This window comes from Ranitomeya variabilis, chromosome 1 (genome assembly GCF_051348905.1).
Source record: "Ranitomeya variabilis isolate aRanVar5 chromosome 1, aRanVar5.hap1, whole genome shotgun sequence".
Taxonomy (NCBI): Eukaryota; Metazoa; Chordata; class Amphibia; order Anura; family Dendrobatidae; genus Ranitomeya; species Ranitomeya variabilis.
In genome coordinates, this window is record NC_135232.1 from 1,073,148,489 (window position 1) to 1,073,175,832 (window position 27,344).

General features: G+C 43.6%; 1 protein-coding gene across 3 annotated transcripts in view; it reads right to left on the minus strand.

Moving 5' to 3' along the window:
* PCDH7 (protocadherin 7) overlaps nucleotides 1-27,344 on the minus strand; it is a 1,191,840-nt gene that overhangs the window by 1,066,144 nt on the left and 98,352 nt on the right. The gene's annotated exons all lie outside the window — the stretch shown is intronic.

Here is a 27,344-nt window from a genome sequence, read left to right on the forward strand (position 1 = left end):
ATAGGCAAAACAAAACATGGACAAAAGTCCAACTTATCTAGTAGTTGTCCAGAAGCAGGAACAAGCACTGAGAGGCATCAGATAACATTGTTGACCGGCAAGAAACCACCAGAGAAATGAGCTTAAATAGCGACACCCACTACTGATGGAATCAGGTGAAACAGGAAAGAGGATGACAAGTCCAATTCCACAAGCGGCCACCGGGGGAGCCCAGAATCCAAATTCACAACAGTACCCCCCCCTCAAGGAGGGGGCACCGAACCCTCACCAGATCCACCAGGGCGACCAGGATGAGCCCTATGGAAGGCACGAACAAGATCAGAAGCATGAACATCAGATGCATTGACCCAAGAATTATCCTCCTGGCCGTAACCCTTCCAGTTGACCAGATACTGGAGTTTCCGTCTGGAAACACGAGAGTCCAAAATTTTCTCCACAACGTACTCCAACTCACCCTCAACCAACACCGGAGCAGGAGGCTCAACTGAAGGTACAACAGGTACCTCATACCTGCGCAATAACGACCGATGAAAAACGTTATGAATGGAAAAGGACGCAGGGAGGTCCAAACGGAAAGAAACAGGATTAAGAATCTCCAATATTCTATAAGGGCCGATGAACCGAGGTTTAAACTTAGGAGAAGAGACCCTCATAGGGACAAAACGAGAAGACAACCACACTAAATCTCCAACACAAAGCCGAGAACCAACACGACGATGACGGTTGGCAAAACGCTGAGTCTTCTCCTGGGACAACTTCAAATTGTCCATAACCTGCCCCCAGATGTGATGCAATCTCTCCACCACCGCATCCACTCCAGGACAATCCGAGGATTCCACCTGACCGGAGGAAAATCGAGGGTGAAACCCCGAATTACAGAAAAACGGGGACACCAAGGTGGAAGAACTGGCCCGATTATTGAGGGCGAACTCTGCCAATGGCAAAAAAGCAACCCAATCATCCTGGTCAGCAGAGACAAAACACCTCAGATATGTCTCAAGGGTCTGATTAGTCCGCTCGGTCTGGCCATTAGTCTGAGGGTGAAAAGCAGATGAAAAAGACAAATCTATGCCCATCCTAGCACAGAATGCCCGCCAAAATCTAGACACAAATTGGGTACCTCTGTCAGAAACAATATTCTCAGGAATACCGTGCAATCGGACAACATTCTGAAAAAACAGAGGAACCAACTCAGAAGAAGAAGGCAACTTGGGCAGAGGAACCAAATGGACCATTTTAGAGAAACGGTCACAGACCACCCAGATGACAGACATCTTCTGGGAAACAGGCAGATCTGAAATAAAATCCATCGAGATGTGTGTCCAAGGCCTCTTAGGAATAGGCAAGGGCAACAGCAGTCCGCTAGCCCGAGAACTACAAGACTTGGCCCGAGCACAAACGTCACATGACTGCACAAAGACTCGCACATCTCGTGACAGAGAAGGCCACCAGAAGGATCTTGCCACCAAATCCCTGGTACCAAAAATTCCGGGATGACCTGCCAATGCAGAAGAATGTACCTCAGAGATGACTCTGCTGGTCCAATCATCCGGAACAAACAGTCTATCAGGCGGACAACGATCCGGTCTATCCGCCTGAAACTCTTGCAAGGACCGCCGCAGATCAGGAGAAACGGCCGACAAAATTACTCCCTCCCTAAGGATACCTGTGGGTTCAGAATTACCAGGAGAGTCCGGGTCAAAACTCCTAGAAAGGGCATCTGCCTTAACATTCTTAGAACCCGGTAGGTATGACACCACAAAATTAAAGCGAGAAAAAAATAAAGACCAGCGCGCCTGTCTAGGATTCAGGCGTCTGGCAGTCTCAAGATAAATCAAATTTTTGTGGTCAGTCAATACCACCACCTGATGCCTAGCCCCCTCGAGCCAATGGCGCCACTCCTCAAACGCCCACTTCATGGCCAAAAGCTCCCGATTCCCAACATCATAATTCCGCTCTGCGGGCGAAAATTTGCGAGAAAAGAAGGCACAAGGCCTAATGACGGAGCAGTCGGAACCTTTCTGCGACAACACTGCCCCAGCTCCGATCTCCGAAGCGTCAACCTCAACCTGAAAAGGCAGATTCACATCAGGCTGACGCAACACAGGGGCAGAGGCAAAACGGCGCTTAAGCTCCTGAAAGGCCTCTACAGCATGAGGGGACCAATTAGCAACATCAGCGCCTTGTCTGGTCAGATCAGTCAGTGGTTTAACGACATCCGAAAAACCAGCAATAAATCGGCGGTAAAAGTTGGCAAAGCCCAAAAATCTCTGAAGACCCTTAAGAGAGGAGGGCTGAGTCCAGTCACAAATAGCTTGCACCTTGACGGGATCCATCTCAATGGAAGAGGGAGAAAAAATATACCCCAAAAAGGAAATTTTCTGGACCCCAAAAACGCACTTAGACCCCTTCACACATAAAGAATTAGACCGCAGAACCTGAAAAACTCTCCTGACCTGCTGGACATGAGAGTCCCAGTCATCAGAAAAAATCAGAATATCATCCAGATATATTATCATAAATTTATCCAGAAAATCGCGGAAAATATCATGCATAAAAGACTGGAAAACTGAAGGGGCATTAGAAAGACCAAAAGGCATGACCAAATACTCAAAGTGGCCCTCGGGCGTATTAAATGCGGTCTTCCACTCATCCCCCTGCCTGATCCGCACCAAATTATACGCCCCACGAAGATCAATTTTAGAGAACCACTTAGCACCCTCTATACGAGCAAACAAATCAGTAAGCAATGGCAATGGGTATTGATACTTAACAGTGATCTTATTCAGAAGCCGATAATCAATACATGGTCTCAAAGAGCCGTCTTTTTTTGAGACAAAGAAAAACCCAGCTCCCAAGGGAGAAGAAGATGGACGAATATGTCCCTTTTCCAAAGACTCCTTTATATATTCCCGCATAGCAGCATGTTCCGGCACAGACAAATTAAACAAACAACCCTTTGGATATTTACAACCCGGTATCAAATCTATGGCACAATCGCACTCACGGTGCGGAGGTAACGACCCAAGCTTGGGTTCGTCAAAGACGTCTTGATAATCAGAGAGGAACTCAGGGACTTCAGAGGGGATGGACGACGAAATAGAAACCAAAGGTACGTCCCCATGAATACCCTTACATCCCCAGCTCAACACAGACATTGCTCTCCAGTCCAAGACTGGGTTGTGAGACTGCAACCATGGCAATCCCAGTACCAAATCGTCATGTAAATTATACAGCACCAGGAAACGAATAATCTCCTGGTGATCCGGATTGATACGCATGGTTACTTGTGTCCAGTATTGTGGTTTATTATTAGCCAATGGGGTGGAGTCAATCCCCTTCAGAGGAATAAGAGTCTCCAAAGGCTCTAAATCAAAACCACAACGATTGGCAAAGGACCAATCCATAAGACTCAGAGCGGCGCCCGAGTCAACATAGGCGTCCGTGGCAATGGATGACAAAGAGCAAATCAGGGTTACAGACAAAATAAACTTAGACTGAATGGTGCCAATGGAAACAGACTTATCAAGCTTCTTTGTACGCCTAGAGCATGCCGATATAACATGAGTAGAATCCCCACAATAGAAACACAATCCATTCTTCCGTCTAAAATTCTGTCGCTCGCTCCTGGACAGAATTCTATCACACTGCATACTTTCTGGCGTCTTTTCCATAGACACCGCCAGATGGTGCACCGGTTTGCGCTCCCGCAGACGCCTATCAATCTGAATAGCCATTGTCATGGACTCATTCAGACCTGCAGGCAAAGGGAACCCCACCATAACATCCTTAACGGCATCAGAGAGACCTTCTCTGAAAGTTGCCGCCAAGGCGCACTCATTCCACTGAGTAAGCACAGACCATTTACGGAATTTTTGGCAGAAAACTTCAGCTTCGTCTTGCCCCTGAGATAGTGCCATCAAAGTTTTTTCTGCCTGAAGTTCCAAATGAGGTTCCTCATAAAGCAAGCCCAAGGCCAGAAAAAACGCATCCACATCGCGTAACGCAGGATCCCCTGCTGGCAATGAGAAGGCCCAATCTTGAGGGTCACCCCTGAGCAAGGAAATCACAATCCTAACCTGCTGAGCAGGGTCTCCAGCTGAACGAGACTTCAGGGACAAATAAAGCTTACAATTATTTCGGAAATTCTGGAAGCTAGCTCTATTCCCTGTGAAGAACTCCGGCAAAGGAATTCTCGGCTCAGATACCGGAGCATGTACCACAAAATCTTGTAAATTTTGTACTTTCGTGATGAGATTATTCAAACCCGCAGTTACACTCTGGAGATCCATTATTGTCAGGTGCACACAGAGCATACAAAGATTAGGAGGAGAGAGAGAAAAAAGACTGCAGCAAGGCAGACTGGAGGAAAAAAAAAAAAAAAAAAAAAATTCCAGCAGACTTCTTATAACTCTCCTTTCTCAACCTGGGTCTTTAACACTTTATTGGCCGGTCAAACTGTCATGAACTCTGCAGGCAGAGATCATAGCAAGCCTATAGAGGGACAAGCTCTCGGAAGATGGAACTATACTGACCATGAACTAAGCCTGCCGCGCAACTAGAAATAGCCAGGTAGCATTTCCTATTTATCGCTAGATGCCCAGCTCTGGCCTAAGACCTAAATAGCTAGCAGAGGGAAATATAAGACCTGGCTCACCTCTAGAGAAATATTCCAAAGAAGACAGTAGCCCCCCACATATAATGACGGTGAGTTCAGATGAAACAACAAACGCAGCAGGAAAATAGTCTTAGCAAATTTGAGGTCCGCTTACTAGATAGCAGAAGACAGATAGTATACTTTCATGGTCAGCAGAAAAACACTAACAAAACACCATCCAGAGATTACCTTAAACTCTGGCATTAACTCATAACGCCAGAGTAGCAATCCCTGATCAACGAGAGCTTTCCAGACACAGTAACAAAACTTCAGCTGTGAACTGGAACAAATAGGCAAAACAAAACATGGACAAAAGTCCAACTTATCTAGTAGTTGTCCAGAAGCAGGAACAAGCACTGAGAGGCATCAGATAACATTGTTGACCGGCAAGAAACCACCAGAGAAATGAGCTTAAATAGCGACACCCACTACTGATGGAATCAGGTGAAACAGGAAAGAGGATGACAAGTCCAATTCCACAAGCGGCCACCGGGGGAGCCCAGAATCCAAATTCACAACAACGCCCCCTGCTGCCTCTAACTGCCGCACGCTCTGTGATGATGGATTTTGAATTTTTTCAGTTAGACTGGGGCTTGGGTAATGACGTAGCTCGATTAACAGGTTTGTGCCTAAAGGTTATGAGATGATTACATCAGGGGATGGCGGCCATTTTTACCCCATTATAACCAATGGAGAAAAGTCACTTTCAATAGTTTTCAATGGGGAACGGGATTTTCTTTAACAAAGTCAATCTCCAAGATTTTTCATCCAAATTTTCACAGTTTCAGGCTCCAATTACGGCACACAATACCCGGTGTACGGGCTCGCCCAATCCTGTTCGTGACGCCAGTTGTGACGCCCGGGAGACCGAGGTACCCAGCACCAGATCAATGAGGTCCGTCTCTTGAGGGGGATGTCACTAGTGGCTTGACCCGGTGCTGTGGCCTCAGGCGATGCACAATGTAAGGGATATCATGAAGGAACAGACACTTACTTGATCAGCAGCAGGTCCTCTCAGCTGTGATGACCCCGATCCTGGATCGATGGCTATTGTCCAAATGAAAGACTGAGGCGCTGAAACGTTTAACCAGTTTACTTCAACAAAAAGGGATTTGCAACCAATACTGTCACCGGAGTCTGTTTGAGAACTCTGAATTACTTTGACCCTGTCAGGATTTCCACCTCTTATTATGCGCAGTTTCTGTATGGCCCTGCTGCTGTTTGTGAACTGGCTGCCGACCCAATCGGTCTCTTCTGTGCTCTGGTTCGTCGGACAACCCGAGTCCTTTTTTTGTCGGCTTACCCCCTCTGGGAGTACCGCTGAACTCTGTGTCTGTTGCTGCGTCTTACCCTGGTGAAGCTGATATCACCTCACTTCTTTCCGGTTGCTGTATTATATATAATGAATATAGCCACGGATCCGGTATCTGTCTCTGCGCCTATTCTGGGTAGAGGTTATTGCTACCCGGTTCTCACAATGTCCTTTTTCTCTATTCCTCTTTTCCTACTATGGGTATCACGGGCCTGTAATCCGTCATAGGGCTGTTAGGAGATCAGTTATACGACCTCTCACTTTCAACTCCTCAACCCAACTGCCAGTCCTTTTCTCAGACCAGAATAGATCAAGGGGAGTCTCTGGAGCTCCCCCTTCTGGCCGGAGATGGTAATGCTTTTTTAATATTTGTATTTGGTGTCAATAACTATTTTTGTGGCAAATACCCCTAGGGGCGCCACATTCATTTTTCAAGTGAACAGATAGTGTGAAGAAGGTTAGTGTGTGATGAAAAGAGAATAATAAAAATGTCATTGACAGGGAGAGACGGGGGAAGGACGGTCACTGAGTCATACATGTTATTTCAGGGCAATCAGATGTTTTGGAGTACTTTATATTCTCTCTAATCAGTCTTCTACAAATTGACAATTTCGGGCCAATCTGGCAAATTTGAATTTCCAACGATTTGCTCATTTCTAATGGTTGTATGTGTCACTAACATAACATAATATACGCTATTACATACATTTTGCTTTTCACGAGAAACAGACACCGCCTTGAAGCTAAGGTAGAGCATAATAGTATTCAGGCCTTGTTAAAAATTCCAATCCTATTGAATAATGTTATTAACATTGATTTGTCCTCACCGCAGCCTTCATTCTGTTTAATCCATACATCATTCTGATCTGAAGTGCCATTGATTCTGCTGATGTCCAGCATTCAGGCATAAACACATTTCTACACACTGTAACATCGGGCCTGTATGAGAATCACGGCAAAACCCAAGCTGCAACCGGCCAACAATCTAACTAATGGATCATCTGACGTTTTGGCCCTAATAACCCGAACATTCACCATTTTGGTGCATTCTTTATTTAGGAGCCTCCTGGGCTGTAAACGTTCCAAGAGATATTTTTCATTCTGCAGCTCAGGCGTAGGGTGTGGAGCAGCCATTCTACACACAATTAGTTTACGATCCGAATGGGAGAAAACATGGAAACGTTTCCAACATATTTTAATGATCAAATTACATGAAAGCCACATTAATCCATTTGCAATGCAGAATTACGAGTGGATGCATGCAATGTAGAAATTTATTCCTTCTGAATGAATATTTTACAGTGATTCCAGATTTAACCTCGCCCATTATGTCGCTAAAGAAAACCGGCAGCATAAGATAAATAATTGTATTGCTGCTTACAAGTGAATACATTCGTCATGTAAGAGTTGCTTATTACGGGGTTTACTACGCAGCAACATATTGTGCATTAAATAGGATTTTTAAATGAACTTGGGAGCGGCGCGCCGTGATTCTTCACACTTCGAAACCCTATTAACCTCTACGCTTTGCATCCATATCAGCCGGTTGCTGCAGGACAATACATTTGTGGATTGTTTTCTGATATTTGCATCGAAATGGATGTTATTATGTGATAAAATGACACTCGGCAGTTATACTGAGACACAATGACAGCAGCAGCGATAATATGATAGACAGATTCAGAAAATGCCTCCACTCAGCTCGTCCTAATATTGTATATATGGACGGTCTATCTTGAACCTTCAGAAGATCTTTCCAATTGGTTTTCTATTCTATATAGTCTTGAAAATTCAACAGTTTTGTGTGTGCAGCTCCTGTGCAGACCCATGCTTCTCCTCGGTTGCAGACAACAAACAAACCCAGCGTTGTCTGATTTTCAAGTCAAAACTTCCCGATTCTTACTAACCTGATGAATGTATGTTTGTAAGAAGTAGGGGACAATGTAAATTTTAATAAGCAAGAAAAATGCAATACTTCATTGGGCAAGAACTAAAGTTTGTAGCCCACACCAAATGATGGAGATACTGTCACCGCTACCAAACACGTCTTTCGCTGCAGAGCAACCACTAAAAATATCAAATGCAATGACGGCACTAGAAAAAAATCAGTATAGAAAGGATACTATGCAGTGCAAAGATCTTACGCTGACTTGGAGCAGGAATAATCTTAGATAAGAGGCAGTGGCATAACTCCAAAAGCTCTAACGGGGCCTCCAATTATTGCAGGTGATGGAATTACTAGTAGGGAAGCAGAAGTTACCACACGTTCTTTCTATAGGATATCCTCAAATCATTACCTGTCCGAGGCCTTGAAACAGGAGCTGCAAAACACCGATCTAAATAATACTGCTGTGCAAATAATATAACATTTCTTGTGCTGCCCCCTTCATCACTGATGGCTGCTACACTTCAGGCAACTGTGTAGGTTGCAAGCCCTTAAAGAGAATCTGTCAGCAGGTTTTAGCTACCTCATCTGAGAGCATCCTGACGTAGGCAAGGAGAAGCTGACTCCAATGATGTATCGCTTAGATTAGTGGGTGCAGCCATTCTGACGCAATCAGAGCTTTTAGATTTAGCAATAAGCAGAGCTGAGGAAGCTAACCTCGCCCACACCAAGCTCTGTATATACAATGTCCATAGACAATGAAGTGCTCATCGGGGGGCGTTGCTGGACCAGGAGGCAGGTGCTGCTGTGTCCCAGCAGTAATGAGCTCCTGTTGTTAAAACAATAATTAAATGCAAATAAAACCTCGGAGCTTGACAAGGGAGGCATTGCTGAAATTTGTGTTTTTACCCCCACAGCATGCTGCCTTCAGATTACATAGTAAAAAACTGCTGACAGATTCCCTTTATTTAAAGTATCAATGCCTTTAGGGCATTTTGAATTGAAAACTATGTATCCAATTAGGATTCATTACAATTTTTGCATAGATTGGCTTTTGAGGCTGTTTGCTTCCCTGTTCACTACTGGATGCAGAATAAGATCGACTAAGAATCTGTCAGTCAACTCATTTTGAAGAGTAGCTTAATTATGACTAAAGGTCCTGCATCAGCTTGAAATTAGTGATGAGCGAATATACTCGTTACTCAAGATTTCCCGAGCACGCTCAGGTGTCCTCTCAGTATTTTTTAGTGCTTGGTGATTTAGTTTTTCTTGCCGCAGCTGTATGATTTACATCTGTTAGCCAGCCTGAGTACATGTGGGGATTCCCTAGCAACCAGGCAACCCCCACATGTACTTATGCTGGCTAACAGATGTAAATCATTCAGCTGCGGCAAGAAAAACTAAATCTCCGAGCACTAAAAATACTCGGAGGACACCCCAGCGTGCTTGAGAAATCTCGAGTAACGAGTATATTCACTCATCACTACTTGAAATATGTAAATCAAGAGTTTTTTTATCTTTGAAAATTTAGGGTGACCAAATAAATATGTTTTCTATTATTATTATTTCAATTGCGGATGTTGGAATTATCCACTATATCTTATTGACATCCTGGGACATCTTTTTTTCTAGTCATTTAAAATCCTGTTTACACAGGCGAAGCGCACTTGAGATATGTACTGCGCGATAATAGGTCGTTCAGTGCGCAAAGCTTACCACTGCTCTCGGCAGCACAATTTCTGCTTACAGAGGACGACGCGCTGCAGAGAATGATGATATTTTGTGCAAACCAAAAGATCATTTCATCCGTGAACGAGTATTTTGCTCGGTCGTCAGGAATCGGCAACCTGTTTAGACTGCACCACTATCATGAAATGAGAGATCCTAGGAACGATTCTAATGGAATATAAATGGACCTTATCTTACCTGTCATCCGATTCATGGTCCCTAATCAGATAAAAGTACAGCTGAATCTTAATGTAATGATAAATCAGCTGAGAGGAGGGCAGTGAAAGACAGCTAAAACAGTTACAAACTCCCATAGGAACAAAATCTCATTCTGCAGCCAGCAAAAGACAGTGTAAAACAAAGGCTTTTGATGGTGCCAAATTTTTTATGAAACCCAACTTAAAGAAATATATATATTTTAAGCTGAAAATTTATGCATTTAATAAAAAAAATTCCCATCAAAGTGTTCAAATCCATTAAGTCTAACCTTGGTACTCTGCATGATCTGGAAGCCTTAGGGCTTGTGCAGACAGCAGAGTGCAATCCAACAACATCGGATCATTTTCGGACCAATGCCAGTGTCTATCCGAGGAAAAAACATGCATGCTAAAGTTTCATACGATTTTCATCGGCCTGCACTTGGATGATATCTGACATCGCTCTATGCTCACAATATGATCAGAGTTTGATCCAAGTGTCATGAGCATAATCAGCCTAATTTTCTCGAAAGAGAGATCCTTCGGCTGTCTGCACCCGCCCTTAGAGCTAAATCTGTATTTTTTTTTTCCCTGAATTTCCAATTATCAAAAAAAAAGGTATAATCTAACACCTGTCAAATCCCATTTTTGATACATGAAGAGCATGTGACATAAAATATAAACAGTTGTTACTTTTATATCGTGTTTAGAAATGACTGGATGGAAAAATATAACATAAAGACGCAAAGCCGTAAATATCCCCTGCAAAATAAGCTGCCGCAAGATTAAAAGTGTTTGGTGTTGTCTTGTAATTAATTTGCTAATCAAAACAGGCTGACAGCATGTCTTCATGGAACAGAATGAAATGTAAAAAGCAAGGATTATCCCCAGGCTATCCCTGCAAAGTATGTTGACTTAAACAGAGGCTTCTTTAAAGATGGTCTAGTATTCCATTCACAGCTGTAATTCCTCTAGTGATTTATAGCAGATAACAACTCTAATTATACTCTCTGCAGCACGTAAAAAATAGAAAACCATCGCCGAACTTCATATTTGAATAAATCTGAAAAAAAAAGCCATCCTGAAAAAAAAATCAAATAACCTTCAAATTGATTTACTAGTCATGTCCTGGCCATCATTTTCCTTCTTCTTTCTAGAAGTCTGTTTTCAAATAAACAAAGAAACCTGGAAATTGAGAGTAGATAAAAAGTGGAACGTTTCGCTTATCTGGTCTGTGCTCTGACTGTCAATTCTAAAACTTCAGGCCTTGGTCCTGTTTTAAAATTCAGTCTAGCTCAATGGCTTCTGCAAGTGTTTATCAATTCCTCCACTGTACTTGTCTTTTACCACTGCTGCTAGGAGGCTGGGACTAAATAGACGGCACATAAAACCAAAGCACACAAGGACAGAGGAACTCCTCTAGTGCAGGGAGGATTTACATGATTGGATAGAGCCTATATCGGAACATCAAATTGACAACGTTTCATTCAATTATTGCTATTGTTTTGTTATTCTGAAATGTTGAGATGTGCTTCAGAATGTTAGAATAACTTGTGCTTGTTTATTATAATATGAGCATTTTGGGAGAAAAAATCATGTTTGCATTTGAGTTTCATTAAACATTTTGAACTGGTTGGCTTCTAAAACCATTTAGATAATGTAAAGAATAAAATGTATTCCAGGAGTGATACATTAATTGGCTAACTAATACTATACATAGTTGGCAGCACAATGAGTTAACTGTAAATCTATCAGTGACCTGATTCAGAAGACAGGGCTTGTAACTTATCTTTTTTTATCCTGATCTTTCTACGCAGATTTCTAATTAACTAAATGGTGGCCTGATTCTAACGCATCAGGTATTCTAGAATACGTATGTAGTTTATTTATGAATATTTAAGAATAATGCAATGAATACACAGGATTTTCCTGGCCGAGCGCAACCAATCAGTGAAGCGGTGTTTAAATCCCAATATCGCTGATCGCTGATCCGGCCGCGACCAATCAGCGAAGCGTGGTTCAAATCCCGCGCCAATTCGAGGCCGGACTGCGCTTGTCGCTGATTGGTCGTTGCCGGCCGGGTGTGACCAATCAGCAAAGAATGGTTCAAATCCTGCGCCAATTCGTGGCCGGACTGCGCCTGTCGCTGATTGGTCGCGGGCGGCTGGCGCAACCAATCAGCAACGCGGGATTTCCTTTACAGACAAACAGACAGAATTAGATGATTATATAGTAGATTTCATCAGTTTTGCAATCGTTGCTATCAAAATGAGCTCACTGTCAGATTCAGAATTAAAGGGGTTGTCCAGTCTTAGGGTAGAAGCTATGAATATTGAAGTTCAGGCATATGGGTAGGTGTGTTGGGTTTAGTTACGTAACCCAAACAGAGCATCCTGAACATTGGGTGTTTCCCCCACTTTCCCGTACAAGAAACACAGGCGGCTCTGATTGGCGGTAATATTATTACCGTCTGTCAGAGAGCCAACACAGAGGTGTCAGTTGATGTGAATACCACTCTCAACCTCCTACACCTGTTGTTGCTGATAACAGCAAAAGCATGTGCCGCTGATGGGAGTATTCATCAGCCAGCAACTGCACAATAAGTAAATAAATGTAAAAAAAAGACGTAGTGTCTGTTCTATGTTTGATAACCAGCATGGCAAAAAATTACTGCTGTGGACTGAAACCCTGAGCTGTAAGCTTTATCATGGCTGGCTATTATTACTACTATTTCTTATTATAGGGCCATTTATTCCATGACGCTTTACATGTGAGGAGGGGTATACATAATAAAAACAAGTACAATAATCTTAAACAATACAAGACATGACTGGTACACGAGGAGAGAGGACACTGCTCGTGAGGGCTCACAATCTACAAGGGTTGGGTGAGGATACAGTAGGCGAAGGTAGAGCTCGTCGTGCACCGGTTTGGTCAATTGGTGGTTACTGCAGGTTGTAGGCTGTTATGGTTCTCAATGGCAAGAGAACATAGCCCAGCAAACATACGAACTAGCTCTTGGAAGGATGGAAACTAAACTGACCATGAACTGAACCTGCCGCACAACTAACAGTAGCCGGGTAGCGTAGCCTGCGTTTTATCCCTAGACGCCCAGCGCCGGCCGGAGGACTAACTAATCCTGGCAGAGGAAAATATAGTCCTGGCTCACCTCTAGAGAAATTTCCCCGAAAGGCAGACAGAGGCCCCCACAAATATTGGCGGTGATTTTAGATGAAATGACAAACGTAGTATGAAAATAGGTTTAGCAAAATTGAGGTCCGCTTACTAGATAGCAGGAAGACAGAAAGGGCACTTTCATGGTCAGCTGAAAACCCTATCAAAATACCATCCTGAAATTACTTTAAGACTCTAGTATTAACTCATAACATCAGAGTGGCAATTTCAGATCACAAGAGCTTTCCAGACACAGAAACGAAACTACAGCTGTGAACTGGAACAAAATGCAAAAACAAACAAGGACTAAGTCCAACTTAGCTGGGAGTTGTCTAGCAGCAGGAACATGCACAGAAAGGCTTCTGATTACAATGTTGACCGGCATGGAAGTGACAGAGGAGCAAGGCTAAATAGCGACTCCCACATCCTGATGGAAACAGGTGAACAGAGAGGATGATGCACACCAGTTCAATTCCACCAGTGGCCACCGGGGGAGCCCAAAATCCAATTTCACAACAGTACCCCCCCCTCAAGGAGGGGGCACCGAACCCTCACCAGAACCACCAGGGCGATCAGGATGAGCCCTATGAAAGGCACGGACCAAATCGGAGGCATGAACATCAGAGGCAGTCACCCAAGAATTATCCTCCTGACCGTATCCCTTCCATTTGACCAGATACTGGAGTTTCCGTCTGGAAACACGGGAGTCCAAGATTTTTTCCACAACGTACTCCAACTCGCCCTCAACCAACACCGGAGCAGGAGGCTCAACGGAAGGCACAACCGCTACCTCATACCTGCGCAATAATGACCGATGAAAAACATTATGAATAGAAAAAGATGCAGGGAGGTCCAAACGGAAGGACACAGGGTTAAGAATCTCCAATATCTTGTACGGGCCGATGAACCGAGGCTTAAACTTGGGAGAAGAAACTCTCATAGGGACAAAACGAGAAGACAACCACACCAAGTCCCCAACACAAAGCCGAGGACCAACCCGACGCCGGCGGTTGGCAAAAAGCTGAGTCTTCTCCTGGGACAACTTCAAATTGTCCACTACCTGCCCCCAAATCTGATGCAACCTCTCCACCACAGCATCCACTCCAGGACAATCCGAAGATTCCACCTGACCAGAAGAAAATCGAGGATGAAACCCCGAATTACAGAAAAAGGGAGACACCAAGGTGGCAGAACTGGCCCGATTATTGAGGGCAAACTCCGCTAAAGGCAAAAAAGCAACCCAATCATCCTGATCTGCAGACACAAAACACCTCAAATATGTCTCCAAGGTCTGATTCGTCCGCTCGGTCTGGCCATTAGTCTGAGGATGGAAAGCAGACGAGAAAGACAAATCTATGCCCATCCTAGCACAGAATGCTCGCCAAAATCTAGACACGAATTGGGTACCTCTGTCAGAAACGATATTCTCCGGAATACCATGCAAACGGACCACATTTTGAAAAAACAGAGGAACCAACTCAGAAGAAGAAGGCAACTTAGGCAGGGGAACCAAATGGACCATCTTAGAGAAACGATCACACACCACCCAGATGACAGACATCTTCTGAGAAACAGGAAGATCCGAAATAAAATCCATCGAGATGTGCGTCCAGGGCCTCTTCGGGATAGGCAAGGGCAACAACAATCCACTAGCCCGAGAACAACAAGGCTTGGCCCGAGCACAAACGTCACAAGACTGCACGAAGCCTCGCACATCTCGAGACAGGGAAGGCCACCAGAAGGACCTTGCCACCAAATCCCTGGTACCAAAGATTCCAGGATGACCTGCCAACGCAGAAGAATGAACCTCAGAAATGACTTTACTGGTCCAATCATCAGGAACAAACAGTCTACCAGGTGGGCAACGATCAGGTCTATCCGCCTGAAACTCCTGCAAGGCCCGCCGCAGGTCTGGAGAAACGGCAGACAATATCACTCCATCCTTAAGGATACCTGTAGGTTCAGAATTACCAGGGGAGTCAGGCTCAAAACTCCTAGAAAGGGCATCCGCCTTAACATTCTTAGAACCCGGCAGGTAGGACACCACATAATTAAACCGAGAGAAAAACAACGACCAGCGCGCCTGTCTAGGATTCAGGCGTCTGGCGGACTCAAGATAAATTAGATTTTTGTGGTCAGTCAATACCACCACCTGATGTCTAGCCCCCTCAAGCCAATGACGCCACTCCTCAAAAGCCCACTTCATGGCCAAAAGCTCCCGATTCCCAACATCATAATTCCGCTCAGCGGGCGAAAATTTACGCGAGAAAAAAGCACAAGGTCTCATCACGGAGCAATCGGAACTTCTCTGCGACAAAACCGCCCCAGCTCCGATTTCAGAAGCGTCGACCTCAACCTGAAAAGGAAGAGCAACATCAGGCTGACGCAACACAGGGGCGGAAGAAAAGCGGCGCTTAAGCTCCCGAAAGGCCTCCACAGCAGCAGGGGACCAATCAGCAACATCAGCACCCTTCTTAGTCAAATCAGTCAATGGTTTAACAACATCAGAAAAACCAGCAATAAATCGACGATAAAAGTTAGCAAAGCCCAAAAATTTCTGAAGACTCTTAAGAGAAGAGGGTTGAGTCCAATCACAAATAGCCTGAACCTTGACAGGATCCATCTCGATGGAAGAGGGGGAAAAAATATATCCCAAAAAGGAAATCTTTTGAACCCCAAAAACGCACTTAGAACCCTTCACACACAAGGAATTAGACCGCAAAACCTGAAAAACCCTCCTGACCTGCTGGACATGAGAGTCCCAGTCATCCGAAAAAATCAAAATATCATCCAGATACACAATCATAAATTTATCCAAATAATCACGGAAAATGTCATGCATAAAGGACTGAAAGACTGAAGGGGCATTTGAAAGACCAAAAGGCATCACCAAATACTCAAAGTGGCCCTCGGGCGTATTAAATGCGGTTTTCCACTCATCCCCCTGCTTAATTCGCACCAAATTATACGCCCCACGAAGATCTATCTTAGAGAACCACTTGGCCCCCTTTATGCGAGCAAACAAATCAGTCAGCAGTGGCAACGGATATTGATATTTAACCGTGATTTTATTCAAAAGCCGATAATCAATGCACGGCCTCAAAGAGCCATCTTTCTTAGCCACAAAGAAAAAACCGGCTCCTAAGGGAGATGACGAAGGACGAATATGTCCCTTTTCCAAGGACTCCTTTATATATTCTCGCATAGCAGCATGTTCAGGCACAGACAGATTAAATAAACGACCCTTAGGGTATTTACTACCCGGAATCAAATCTATGGCACAATCGCACTCCCGGTGCGGAGGTAATGAACCAAGCTTAGGTTCTTCAAAAACGTCACGATATTCAGTCAAGAATTCAGGAATCTCAGAGGGAATAGATGATAAAATGGAAACCACAGGTACGTCCCCATGCGTCCCCTTACATCCCCAGCTTAACACAGACATAGCTTTCCAGTCAAGGACTGGGTTATGGGATTGCAGCCATGGCAATCCAAGCACCAACACATCATGTAGGTTATACAGCACAAGAAAGCGAATAATCTCCTGGTGATCCGGATTAATCCGCATAGTTACTTGTGTCCAGTATTGTGGTTTATTGCTAGCCAATGGGGTGGAGTCAATCCCCTTCAGGGGTATAGGAGTTTCAAGAGGCTCCAAATCATACCCACAGCGTTTGGCAAAGGACCAATCCATAAGACTCAAAGCGGCGCCAGAGTCGACATAGGCATCCGCAGTAATAGATGATAAAGAACAAATCAGGGTCACAGATAGAATAAACTTAGACTGTAAAGTGCCAATTGAAACAGACTTATCAAGCTTCTTAGTACGCTTAGAGCATGCTGATATAACATGAGTTGAATCACCGCAATAGAAGCACAACCCATTTTTTCGTCTAAAATTCTGCCGTTCACTTCTGGACAGAATTCTATCACATTGCATATTCTCTGGCGTCTTCTCAGTAGACACCGCCAAATGGTGCACAGGTTTGCGCTCCCGCAGACGCCTATCGATCTGGATAGCCATTGTCATGGACTCATTCAGACCCGCAGGCACAGGGAACCCCACCATAACATCCTTAATGGCATCAGAGAGACCCTCTCTGAAATTCGCCGCCAGGGCGCACTCATTCCACTGAGTAAGCACAGCCCATTTACGGAATTTCTGGCAGTATATTTCAGCTTCGTCTTGCCCCTGAGATAGGGACATCAAGGCCTTTTCCGCCTGAAGTTCTAACTGAGGTTCCTCATAAAGCAACCCCAAGGCCAGAAAAAACGCATCCACATTGAGCAACGCAGGATCCCCTGGAGCCAATGCAAAAGCCCAATCCTGAGGGTCGCCCCGGAGCAAAGAAATCACAATCCTGACCTGCTGAGCAGGATCTCCAGCAGAGCGAGATTTCAGGGACAAAAACAACTTGCAATTATTTTTGAAATTTTGAAAGCAAGATCTATTCCCCGAGAAAAATTCAGGCAAAGGAATTCTAGGTTCAGATATAGGAACATGAACAACAAAATCTTGTAAGTTTTGAACTTTCGTGGTGAGATTATTCAAACCTGCAGCTAAACTCTGAATATCCATTTTAAACAGGTGAACACAGAGCCATTCCAGGATTAGAAGGAGAGAGAGAGAGAAAGGCTGCAATATAGGCAGACTTGCAAGAGATTCAATTACAAGCACACTCAGAACTGAGAAAAAAAAAAAAAAAAAAAAAATCTTCAGCAGACTTCTCTTTTCTCTCCTTTCTCTGTCAATTAATTTAACCCTTTTAGGCCGGTCAAACTGTTATGGTTCTCAATGGCAAGAGAACATAGCCCAGCAAACATACGAACTAGCTCTTGGAAGGATGGAAACTAAACTGACCATGAACTAAACCTGCCGCACAACTAACAGTAGCCGGGTAGCGTAGCCTGCGTTTTATCCCTAGACGCCCAGCGCCGGCCGGAGGACTAACTAATCCTGGCAGAGGAAAATATAGTCCTGGCTCACCTCTAGAGAAATTTCCCCGAAAGGCAGACAGAGGCCCCCACAAATATTGGCGGTGATTTTAGATGAAATGACAAACGTAGTATGAAAATAGGTTTAGCAAAATTGAGGTCCGCTTACTAGATAGCAGGAAGACAGAAAGGGCACTTTCATGGTCAGCTGAAAACCCTATCAAAATACCATCCTGAAATTACTTTAAGACTCTAGTATTAACTCATAACATCAGAGTGGCAATTTCAGATCACAAGAGCTTTCCAGACACAGAAACGAAACTACAGCTGTGAACTGGAACAAAATGCAAAAACAAACAAGGACTAAGTCCAACTTAGCTGGGAGTTGTCTAGCAGCAGGAACATGCACAGAAAGGCTTCTGATTACAATGTTGACCGGCATGGAAGTGACAGAGGAGCAAGGCTAAATAGCGACTCCCACATCCTGATGGAAACAGGTGAACAGAGAGGATGATGCACACCAGTTCAATTCCACCAGTGGCCACCGGGGGAGCCCAAAATCCAATTTCACAACAGTAGGCTTGTCGGAAGAGGTAGGTCTTCAGTTTCTTTTTGAAGGTTTCGATGGTAGGCAAGAGTCTGATATGTTGTGGCAGAGTTCCAGAGTAGGGGTGATGCGTGAGAGAAATCTTGTATGCGATTGTGGGAAGAGGAGATAAGAGGGGAGTAGAAAAGAAGATCTTGTGAGGATCGGAGGTTGCGTGCAGGTAAGCACAGGGAGACGAGGTAACAGATATATGGTGGGCACAGGTTGTGGATGGCTTTGTATGTCATGGTTAGGGTTCTGAACTGGAGTCTTTGGGTAATGGGGAGCCAGTGCAGGGATTGACAGAGGGGAGAGGCTGGGAAATAGCGGGGGAGAGGTGCATTAGTCGGGCAACAGAGTTTAGAATTGCAGGGGTGTGAGAGTGTTAGAGAAGAGGCCACAGAGCAGGAGGTTGCAGTAGTCAAGGCGGGAGATGATGAGGGCATGGACTAGGATCTTTGCAGATTCTTGGATTAGGAATGTACGGATCCATGAAATATTTTTGAGTTGAAGTCAACAGGAAGTGGAAAGGGCTTGGATATGTGGTTTGAAGGAGAGATCAGTGTCAAGGATTACACCAAAGCAGTGAGCTTGTGGGACTGGGGAGAGTGCGCAGCCATGGAGTCACGTGAGATGGGGGAAAGATGATGAATTCTGTTTTGTCCATGTTATGTTTTAGAAATCTAGTGGAGAAGAAGGATGAAATAGCGGACAGACATTGAGGGATTCTGGTAAGTAGGGTGGTGATAGCTGGTCCAGAGATGTAGATCTGTGTGTCACCAGCATAGAGGTGATACTGAAAGCCGTGAGATTCTATGAGCTTTTCCAGGCCAAAGGTGTAAATGGAGAAGAGCAGGGGCCCTAGGACTGAGCCTTGCAGGACTCCAAAAGATAGGGGGCGAGGTGAGGAGGTGGTGTGTGAGTGGGAGACGCTGAATTTCCGGTCTGTTAGGTATGACGAGATCAAGAATAGACTAGATGGGTCCGCGCACCATTTTTTAAATTATTTTGACAACCAGCCAAGCTAACGCAGACATCTCAGGGCTGGTATTGTCAGGCTGGTAAGGGGTCATGGATATTGCACCCCAGTCTAAAACTAGCAGCCCACAGCCATGCCGGAAAAGGCGCATCTATCAGATGTGCCAGTTCTGGCACTTTGCCCAGCTCTTCCAACTTGCCCTGTAGCTCTCCTGTCGCAAATTGGGGAATAGTTGTGGAAGTGATGTCACCTTTGTATTGTCGGGTGACATTACATCCACAGGATAATAATGGAGAAGCATCTATAAGATGCCTATCCATTACTAACCCCATAGCCATATTGAAAGTAAAAAACACCCAGCATAAAGTACTTTATTTGAAATAAAAAAACACACCCTGTTTTACAAATGCACTTAAAAATAAAGTTATACTCACTTTACGCTTTTTCCATTGAAGCCCTTGTCTCCTGTAAAAAAACAGAAAATAATAAACAACAAAAATACTCACCTTACGCCTAATCCACTAATGTCAATGTCCTCTGTAGAAAATTAAAAATAATATACAACCATATTCCTCACCTGTACTAAGTACAGCTAATCCATAATGTCCCACAACTATAAACTATGGGAACTCAGTGCTAGACATTGACAGGAGCGAGTACACTCCTGTCAGTGTGTGCCAACTGGCGGGGAGAATCATCTTAATCGTCGTGGGATAGTATGGATTAGCTGCAACTTAGGACAGGTGAGGGATATGGCTGTTTATTATTTTTATTTTTTTACAGGGGGCATGGGCATTGGTGGATTAGGCATAAGATGAGTATTTTTGTTGTTTATTATTTTCTGTTTTTCTACAGGTGACAAGGGCTTCAATGGAATGGACATAAAGTGAGTATAACTGTCTTTTTAAATACATTTATAAAACAGGGTGTGGATTTTTATTTCAAACAAAGGACTTTATTCTGGGTGTTTTTTATTTACAATATGACTATGGGGTTAGTAATGGAAAGGCGTCTTGTAGACTAACCTGTGGGCCTGATGTCACCTGACAATACAAAGGAGATGTCAACCCCACAACTGTTACACTACTTTCCAACACCACAGGGCAAGTGGGAAGATGAGGGTAAAGCACCAGAATTGGTGCATCTAATAGATGTGCCTTTTCTGCGGCGACTGTGGACTTCTATTTGTAGGCTGGAGGGTGTCATTATCCATGGCCTTTTATCAGCTTGAGAATACTAGCCCTCCATTGTCTGCTTTAGCTTGGCTGGTTGTCAAAAGTGGGGGGGAACCCATGCCATTTTTTAAAATGATTTATTGAAATAATTAAAATAAACAGCATGGTGATCCCTCTATTCTTGATAACCAGCTTTGCTAACACTGACAGCTGAGGATTGCAGCCTCGATCTGTGAGTTCTGCCTGGCTGCTTATAAAAAAATTTAGGGGAACCCACACATTTTTTTTAAATCATTTATTTAGAGTACAGGAGGAGGATGATCAATACTCCCATCAGCCGCCACCTGCTCTCGCTATTATTAGCGGCAGCAGGCGTAAGCTGATGAGAATAATAGCTCCATCAGCCGACACCAGTGACCAGAGGGAAACTTTTTACCTCCAATCACAGCTGTGGACTCACGCTGTCATATGAAAGCAGGGGAACCGCGGCTGTCTGACCAGTGTTAATGATTTTACCGCTGATCAGAATTGGTGTTTGCTGCTCTGTCATGCAATTTGATAATGTGCGGTCACCTACAGACTAGACTTGCCAAGCATCACTCAGTACACTTGCATGGAACAAGGCTGGACAAGTCTAGTCAGAATGTGGCCAGTAGTATGTGAATCACATACTTGCATTCACATGACTGACAGTTCCCAGAGAATTCTCAGAGCACACAGTAGCGAAAATAGTAACAGTGAGTGATTGCAGGCTTGTACCATAAAGGCAGACAACCCCGTTAATTCATACTGCACTATCAAATACTATAGACCTATACCTGAGTAAATGTGTTTTCATGGTATTTTGATAAAACCAAATGAAGTTGCTTCTCTGGCTATTAAACCCTTCCTGACCTCGGATGGGATAGTACGTCCGAGGCCAGATCCCCTGCTTTGATGTGGGCTCCGGCGGTGAGCCCACATCAATGCCGGGACATGTCAGCTGTTTTGAACAGCTGACATGTGCGTGCAATAGCGGCGAGTGGAATCGCGATCTGCTATTAACTAGTTAAATGCCACTGTCAAACGCTGACAGCGGCATTTAACTACCGCTTCCGGCCGCGCGGCCGGAAATGCGCTCATCGCCGACCCTGTCACATGATCGGGGGTCAGCGATGCATCAGCATAGTAGCCAGAGGTCTCCTTCAGACCTCTATGGTTGCTGGTGCAGGCTTGCTGTGAGCACCACCCTGTGGTCAGCCCTCATAGCAAGCCTGTAACTAAGCCACATAGGAGTGATCTGATGATTGCAGCAGAGTTGATCAGGCTATGCCAGCTTCTAGCCTCCCATGGAGGCTATTGAAGCATGGCAAAAGTAAAAAAAAATGTTTAAAAAAATATGAAATAAATAAAAAAATATAAAAGTTTAAATCACTCCCCTTTCTCCCCATTCAAAATAAAACAATAAAAAAATCAAATATACACATATTTGGTATCACCGCGTTCAGAATCGCCCGATCTATCAGTAAAAAAAGATTAACCTGATCGCTAAACGGCATAGCGAGAAAAAAATTTGAAACGCCAAAGTTATGTTTTTTTTGGTCGCCGCGACATTGCATTAAAATGCAATAATGGGTGATCAAAAGAATGTATCTGCACCAAAATGGTATCAATAAAAACGTCAGCTCTTCACACAAACAATAAGCCCTCACCCGACCCCAGATCACGAAAAATGGAGACGCTACGGGTATCGGAAATTGGCGCATTTTTTTTTTTTGCAAAGTTTGGAATTTTTTTTCACCACTTAGATAAAAAATAACGTAGACATATTTGGTGTGTATGAACTCATAATGACCTGGAGAATCATAATTGCAGGTCAGTTTTAGCATTTAGTGAACCTAGCAAAAATGCCAAACAAAAAACACGTATGGGATTGCACTTTTTTTGCAATTTCACAGCACTTGGAATTTTTTTCCCATTTTCTAGTACACGTCATGGTAAAACCAATGATGTCGTTCAAAAGTACAACTCTTCCCACAAAAAATAAGCCCTCACATGGCCATATTGACGGAAAAATAAAAAAAGTTATGGCTCTGGGAAGGAGGGGAGGGAAAAACCAACATGGAAAAACGGAAAATCCCAAGGTCATGAAGGGGTTAAAGAGAACCTGTGACTGCCCAAAATGGTATCTATCTGCATCTATACTAATTGTCCATAGGCCCATTGAAATTAAATGAAGAATTATTATTTAAGAGAGAAAATGAAGTTATATTCTACCTGCAGCTGCTTGCTTTCAGTCATTGGTGCAAAGAGCCGTTACAATCACCACTCACTAAACAGTAAGTGCACTGTGATTACACCCCTGCACATTGATTGCCAGCCTCCACTACACACACTGCACAAATACGCTGCATAGAAGGCTGGCAATCAATGTTCGGGTGAGTGATTAGAGTGCGTTTACAGTATAGTGAGCGGTAACTGTGCCGTCTCCCTGCACCGCCCCAATGACTGAAAGCAAATGGCTGCAGACAGATTAAAACTTCAATTTCTCCTGTAGCCCCTGCTACAGAAAGCCTAGTAGACATTATTAAATAATTATTATTAATTAATAATAATAAAGGCAATTTACCTGCAGATTACTACTATATTTGCAGGTGTGTAGAGGTGACACATTACCTTTAAATAGGGGATTCAAATAGAAGACCTCCATTTAGTCGCTCATATACCCTAATGGGAAGACAGGCCCAGTTTTAAAGAGACTTACAGAACTTAATTTGTATAGCCTGAAGGAAAGAGAAAAGATGAGAAGTAATGTCAAAAAAATGTGATTTTACTCAAGGTGCAGTAGATGCTTGAAGCAAACTGTAAGTACATGTGGTGGGAAAGTCAATAAAAAATCAATAGAAAGTGAATGTAAACCTGCCTGGAATAAACATATCCATTCCAAGATAAAAAGACAATAAATATATAGGGGACCAAACGGGATGAGCACTGCTTCTTTTTATCATCATTTTTTTTATGCTTCTCCATTTCCACATAATAGAAAGTTAAAAAAAGCCAGGTATTCACCTGTGCATCCATAGGTCTTACAACTAGTCACAGTGTAAACCTATAAAATTGTCCACATGGCCAAATGGAACATCACCTTTAAGCCAAAACCAAAACCGATCAAAAGTTTGGATCTACGAATATAGAGCTCTGAGTAAATTCAAATAAATCTTACAATTATAATAAGCAAAGGTATAAAAAATATATATTTAGCCCAAGATCCAATGAGACAAGGGGATTTTTAGCAAGTCAATATAAATTTTATTACACATATATAGCAATCAGAAGGACAAAAAACAGGTAATCAGGCGAGGTAAAGTACAAAATAGCAGCTAAAATAACCGGTGCTGACAGAAGTATATAGGTGGAAATAATAATGCACCGGAAAGAGAAACACGTGTCTCACTACAAACACCCGAGAAAATAGAAAATAAATGCCCACAAGGAATAAATCAGCAGATGGACAGTTGTCCCCAACTGCTCACAACCAGCCTACACTTGCCCCAGTGCAGAGCATCAAGAGATCATTTGCTATATGTTAGCATTAGAATGTAAGCTAAAAAGGAAGTTTCCACATACAAGCATCTAGAACAGGGGTCCCCAACCTGTAAGCTCGGGAGCCACATGTGGCTCGTGGTCCCATGAATGGTGGATCGCGGCTGTCTGCCAGCTTGGTGCATTAGCTCCAGGGCTAGTAAACAGGTATGAAGACCACATGTGAAAACGGTGAACTTTGTGAGTAGCCCTGCACAGAAGAGAAGATTTGGGTACACTTCTACTGGTCTTGGGGGTTTAGAGATAATTTAAGTGTGGTACGCTGGAGACAGGATGATACTACTGATCAGAGGAGGTGTTTGAAGCTGGATGTGACTGTGTTGGGGATGCGTGATGGGAGAATACTGAATGGGGGTATTGTGGGAACCCCTGGATCTTGGTGTACTGCTTCAGGGTAATTTGTGTGGAAAAGTTTTGGTTATCATTATACCCGTAATGGTGGCTTTGGTTGCCACAATTGTGAGGTGTGACAGGAGCTGGATGTGGCTCGCGACCCTCTTGCAGAGCTGAATGTGGCTGTCGAGGTCAGGAAGGTTGGGAACCACTGGTCTAGAAAGTAATTTCAATTACAAAAATAGTCCCAAACATTAAAGGCATTTTAAATGTAGAGAAGATGCAAAGCAGCAGTACCTTGAGACATAGTGTTAGCAAGGTGAGACACGCTGGAGCCTTGACGTGCGTTTCACCATCTACGGCTTCATCAGGAGTCACAGGGTGTAGATTACAGTGAAGTAAAACTGGAATTAGTGATAAGCGAGTGTGCTAACTGAGTGACTTCGGCGTGCTCGAAAAATACATTCGAAATATGTTATAGCAGCCTTGATGCAAAACATGCCCAGTAGTGATGAGCGAATGTGCTCCCATAAGGTGTTATCCAAGCATGCTCGTGTGCTAACCGAGTGACTTCGGTGTGCTTGAATAAAATGTTTGAGTCCCGGTGGCTGCATGTATCGCTCCTGTTCAACAGTCTGCTTATTAGGCAATCCCTGCATTTGTTGCAGCTGTTGACATGCAGCCATGGGGACTCGAGCATATTTTTTGAGCATGCGGAAGTCACTCGGTTAGCGCCTGAGCATGCTCGGATAGCACCTTATCGGAGCACATTCGCTCATCACTACTGGACATGTTTTGCATCGAGGCTGCTCTGTAACTGACACGTATAACCTCTGAGGACACATAGGTAATAAATTCACCAGTGGGTGTATAAGCCAGCAAGACAGCATATCAGTATAATCTTTTCCCTTGATTAATTTGGCATTCAGTTTTCTGAATCATCAAAAACAGATGTTCATACTTCATATAGTGCTCACTTAGCATGCACTGACATGTCAAATATCACACAGCTCAGCACAAAATAAACATCCTAATCTTTTCTTTATGTGCAGAGGTTACAGCGAAATATTCAAGATCACAATATAACTCTACTGCGTAGTAAACAGTGTATCCTGCAAACCGTGAACCTATACGTCCGAGGTATGCAAGCCACAGAAGTCACAAAGTACAAATAAAAGGGGTTCCCTTCCGGTGTTGGTCCTCTTACACCTCATTCAAAAGAAAGAAAAAAAACGCCGAAAATACAAAGTCAGTGCCAGGGAAGAACGAGAACCCATATCGGTGTGGTGGATAGTTGATCATTACATACTGAAGAAGTGTATCAGACAAAAAGCTAAATATTATAAATAAATTAGTGGCAGAATGGAACAACTGGTAGAGATGGAAAGAAAAATCTACAAGGGAGGAGAAAGGGACAGTAGGTATATACAGTATGCCAGATATACACACGTGGTCATAATTGTTGGTACCCCTCATTTAATGACAGAGAAACCTACACTGCTCACAGAAATAACTTGAATCTGACAAAAGTAATAATAAATAAAAAATCTATGAAAATGAACAAATGAAAGTCAGACATTGCTTTTCAACCATGCTTCCACAGAATTAATAAAACTCATGAAATAGATCTGGACAGAAATGATGGTACCCTTAACTTAATATTTTGTTGCACAACCATTTGAAGCAATCACTGCAATCAAACGATTCCTGTAACTGTCAATGAGACTTCTGCACCTCTCGACAGGTATTTTGGCCACTCCTCAAGAGCAAACTGCTCCAGTTGTCTCATGTTTGAAGGTTGCCTTTTCCAGACGGCATGTTTCAGCTCTTTCCAAAGATGCTCAATAGGATTTAGGTCAGGGCTCATAGAAGGCCACTTCAGAATAGACCAATGTTTTCCTCTTAGCCATTCTTGGGTGTTTTTAGCTATGTGTTTTGGATGATTATCCTGTTGCAAGACTCATGACCTGCGACTGAGACCAAGCTTTCTGACACTGGGCAGCACATTTCTCTCTAGAATCCTTTGATAGTCTTCAGATTTTATTGTACCCTGCACAGATTCAAGACACCCTGCCAGATGCAGCAAAGCAGACCCAGAACATAACAGAGCCTCCTCCATGTTTTACAGTAGGGACAGTGTTTTTTTCTTGAAATGCTTCATTATTTTGTCTGTGAACATAGAGCTGATGTGCCTTGCCAAAAAGTTTCATTTGTGTCTCCTCTGTCCATAGGACATTCTTCCAGAAGCTTTGTGGCTTCTCCACATGTAGTTTGGCAAATTTCAGTCTGACTTTTTTATGATTTCTTTTCAACAATGGTGTCCTCCTTGGTCATCTCCCATGAATTCCACTTTGCCTCATACAACGATGGATGGTGCGATCTGACACTGATGTTACTTGAGCTTGAAGTTCACCTTTAATCTGTTTACAAGTTTTTCTGGGCTCTTTTGTTACCATTCATATTATCCGTCTCTTTGATTTGTCATCAATTTTCCTCCTGCGGCCACATCCAGGGAGGTTGGCTACAGTCCCATGGATCTTAAATTTCTGAATAATATGTATAACTATAGTGACAGGAACATCAAGCTGCTTGGAGATGGTCTTATAACTTTTACCTTTAACATGTTTGTCTATAATTTTCTTTCCTTCGCTTCCTCTGGTCCATGTTGAGTGTGATACACACCATGTCATCAAACAGCACAGTGAGTATCTGTAGCCCTATATACAGGTCCACTCACTGATTCCAAGACTGTAGACACCCGGGATGCTAATTAGTGAACACACCTTGATTTAACATGTCCT